Genomic DNA, 4336 nt, shown 5'->3' with positions numbered 1-4336 from the left:
CTCTGTCGCTCATCTTTGTAAGACTTGAACTCTCCTAGTTAGTTGTGATGTCAGTTCCAAATGGTAATTAAACCATTGTCTATTTTAAGGAAAATCTTGAGTAACTGAAATGCTTACTGTAACATGAATTGAAATGCATGCAATAGTAGATATTTTAAAGGATACGATTAGAATTAGAATATAACATTAAAGCAATTTTTTAAAATGCCTTCTCTATACAAAATATATTACGTAATGTTCAGCTGTTACCTCCTGTTGTCACCCTATGCAGTAAGATCTTCTTATCTTCAGGTGTCTGAGCAGATTAATTTCCTCACCTTTGCACATGCTCACCTTTCAGAGGGCGGGTGCAGCACACTAGGCTTCTGACCCTTTGTGTGTGCCCTCCTGGGCCACCAGGACATTCGTCATAACTCGTCCCCTCCTTGAGGCTGATTCAATCGGCAGGTTCCTTTCAGCTCTCCAGGGGTGCTGTGAAGCATGCTGGCATGGTTTTTTAAAGTTTTCCACAGGGCCTTGCAATTATATATCACTGGACGTGGGGGCAGTGGTGGACCAGGGAGTTCTGGTTGACCCTGCCTCCACCCGACTCACTGCAAAGTGCATTCATCAGCAAGTCTAGTGATATGTGTTGTGTGTATTCCTTGACTTTGAACAACCGGCTGTTTATTTTCTGCCCTACTTGCCTTGGTGACCCCATCTCTACAATCACTCTTGGATCGAGCCACACTGACTGACCTCGGCAAGAGGAAACAGGGACCCAGAGCAGTATTTCTGAAGTGGGATGAACACACAGGAGCAGGAGGGAGCAAGATGCCCCATCTGGTGTGGAAAGAAGCAACTACTAGCACATTTCTGCTCATTTTGTTTGAAAAAAGAAATAAAAGTTTTACCAAATTGACTGTGTTGATTGTCCCTGGCTACTCACATGGTCTGGTCCTCACCCAGCCAAGTGCCAGTCCAGGACACGGCCTCTACTTTTGCTCCTGTGACTATTGTGGCTCCGCAACTCAGGCAGTGTGTGCCCTGGCAGGTAGCCTCACAGATTGTACCAGCAGCTTTCCAAAACCAATCCTCACAAAAGAGACAAGTGGCTTTAAAAGAAAATCCTGCAAAGACACCTCTGACTGAGGCTAACACTCTCAACACAAGCACAAGGGACAGGAAAATATCAGAGCGCTTCTGCTGTACCTGGTATGAGCTCTTAATCAGCTACACAAGCAGGCAAAAACAATGACGGTCTAACCAGTCTGGTTTGGAGTAAGTCAAAAAATTCAAAGTTATAGCAGATGATTGAAATAAGCATTTATGTCCACTGTGATCAATAGCAAACGTCATCATATGTGGATACTGAATACTAAGCATTGAGTCTTGTCCAGTATCTTTCTCAGCATGACGGGCATTCAAGTCCATTGCTGGGATACACTCAGCTTCAATTCAGTTCAGTCGCTCAGGCATGTCTGACCCTTTGCGACCCTATGAATCGCAGCACGACAGGCTTCCCTGTCCATCACCAACTCCCGGAGTTTACTCAAGCTCATCTCCATCAAGTCGGTGATGCCATCCAACCATCTCATCCGCTGTCATCCCCTTCTCCTCCTGCCCCCAGTCCCCCCAGCATCACGGTCTTTTCCAATGAGTCAACTCTTCGCATGAGGTGGCCATAGTATTGGAGTTTCAGCTTCAGCATTAGACCTTCCAATGAACACCCAGGACTGATCTCCTTTAGGATGGACTGGTTGGATCTCCTTGCAGTCCAAGGGACTCTCAAGAGTCTTCTCCAACACCACAGTTCAAAAGCATCAATTTTTCGGTGCTCAGCTTTCTTCACAGTCCAACTCTCACATCCATACATGACCACCGGAAAAACCATAGCCTTGACTAGACGAACCTGTGTTGGCAAAGTAATGTCTCTGCTTTTTAATATGCTATCTAGGTTGGTCATAACTTTCCTTCCAAGGAGTAAGCATCTTTTAATTTCATGGCTGCAGTCACCATCTGCAGTGATTTTGGAGCTCAAAATAATAAAGTCTGACACTGCTTCCACTGTTTCCCCATCTATTTCCCATGAAGTGATGGGACCAGATGCCATGATCTTAGTTTTCTGAATGTTAAGCTTTAAGCCAACTTTTTCACTCTCCTCTTTCACTTTCATCAAGAGGCTCTTTAGTTCTTCTTCACTTTCTGCCATAAAGGTGGTGTCATCTGCATATCTGAGGTTATTGATATTTCTCCTGGCAATCCTGATTCCAACTTGTGCTTCTTCCAGCCCAGTGTTTCTCATGATGTACTCTGCATATAAGTTAAATAAGCAGGGTGACAATATACTGCCTTGATGTACTCCTTTTCTTATTTGGAACATGTCTGTTGGTCCATGTCCAGTTCTGACTGTTGCTTCCTGACCTGCATACAGGTTTCTCAAGAGGCAGGTCAGGTGGTCTGGTATTCCCATCTCCTTCAGAATTTTCCACAGTTTATTGTGATCCACAAAGTCAAAGGCTTTGGCATAGTCAATAAAGCAGAAATAGATGTTCTTCTGGAACTCTCTTGCTTTTTTGATGATCCAGCGGATGTTGGCAATTTGATCTCTGGTTCCTCTGCCTTTTCTAAAACCAGCTTGAACATCTGGAAATTCACGGTTCATGTATTGCTGAAGTCTGGCTTGGAGAATTTTGAGCACTACTTTACTAGCTTGTGAAATCAATGCAATTGTGTGGTAGTTTGAGCATTCTTTGGCATTGCCTTTCTTTGTGATTACAATGAAAACTTACCTTTTCCAGTGCTGTGGCCACTGCTGAGTTTTCCAAATTTGCTGACCTATTGACTGCAGCACTTTCACAAGATCATCTTTTAGGTTTTGTAATAGCTCAACTGGAATTCCATTACCTCCACTAGCTTTGTTTGTAGTGATTCTTCCTAAGGCCCACTTGACTCCACATTCCAGGATATCTGGCTCTAGGTGAGTGTGAGTGATCACATCATCATGATTATCTGTGTCGATTCAAATAAAATTTCTAACAAAATAATATCTAAATAATTTTGTAACTCATTTAAATAAAAGAATGTCTAGTTAAAGTTAAAAGTTTCTTGAGGACTATTCTGTCCTCTGACACTATCACTTGAATACCCTAGCTTACAAAGAACTTTTCTGTATATTTTGTCAGTCTTTCCCTCAGCCACCCAAGATAGGTAAAGTGGAGAAAAGTGGAAGTTGCTCAGTCATGTCTGATTCTTTGCGACCCCACAGACTAATCAATTCCCATTTTTAAAGAAAACTGAAGCTTGGTTCTGAAACCAAGTCCTAAACACTGCCCAAAAAACTGAGAAGAAATAGAATGCGGAGTAAATCCTTAGGAAACAAGTTACGTTTTAAGTGTTACAATTTGTGGATTGTGTTTTAACAGGTTCTCAGTAAACTGAAAGGGAATTGTTTTCAATCTATGTGTACTCATTTTGAAGTAATTATAAGTAAAATTTAAAACTATATTCATCTATTTATTCAAGCCTTTATTAAGTACCTACTATATCGACCGTCCTGTGCAAAATATTCAAGGAACAGAAAGATGCATTTTTAACCAGTGCCAACTCTCAAGGAGAGTTTTCAACACAAACTGTAGGAAAGGAATTAGGAGTAAGGATTTGCCCTTAATTGAGAAAAATCACCTCATTTTTGTAGGTTAAGGCATAAACTGCTAGTTGGTAAACAGTGCTATTATACACACCTTTATTAGTTCATCATCTTTAAAGGAGTTAGATCTTTCTCTTCTAAAAAACATCTTACCCAATCACATCTTTATGACTGGTTTGAATTTTTAAAGTAAAAGTTTGCTCAAAGAGCAAAACAAGAATCATAAAATCAAATTGGCATTATGCACAGAAAGATAAGTATCTACAACAGTATGTAAAGGTTCATTATTAAAGGGTTAAATCTGAATTACTTTGGAGACTTGTCCTGAATAAGTTATTATGTTCAACTTCATCATCTATAAAACAGGGGTGATATTTAATTCTAATTAAGATTATAACACAGATGTTACAATTATTTCCACCTGTCATAATAAACAGTTTAAAAAACTAGTATAAAAATGTTTCTAATAATTTATGTTTCAAAAATAAACTGGAATGAAAGTAGGTAAAAGAAAAAGTGACGATGGTGTGGATAATTTAACAGTAACTCAGTGCATAAATGAATGTAAATGTGCAAGTTATCCATTTTTTCCTACATCTTATTACTTTTTAAAAAATGGCTCAGATAATAAACTTAAAATACCTAGTAAAATAACTTTGAGGATTCATTTTGTGAGACGTATTGAAGAGAAAAAGAAGGAGCAAATAG

Source organism: Muntiacus reevesi, chromosome 3 (genome assembly GCF_963930625.1).
Source record: "Muntiacus reevesi chromosome 3, mMunRee1.1, whole genome shotgun sequence".
Classification (NCBI taxonomy): Eukaryota; Metazoa; Chordata; class Mammalia; order Artiodactyla; family Cervidae; genus Muntiacus; species Muntiacus reevesi.
Note: the sequence above shows the minus strand (reverse complement) of the source record.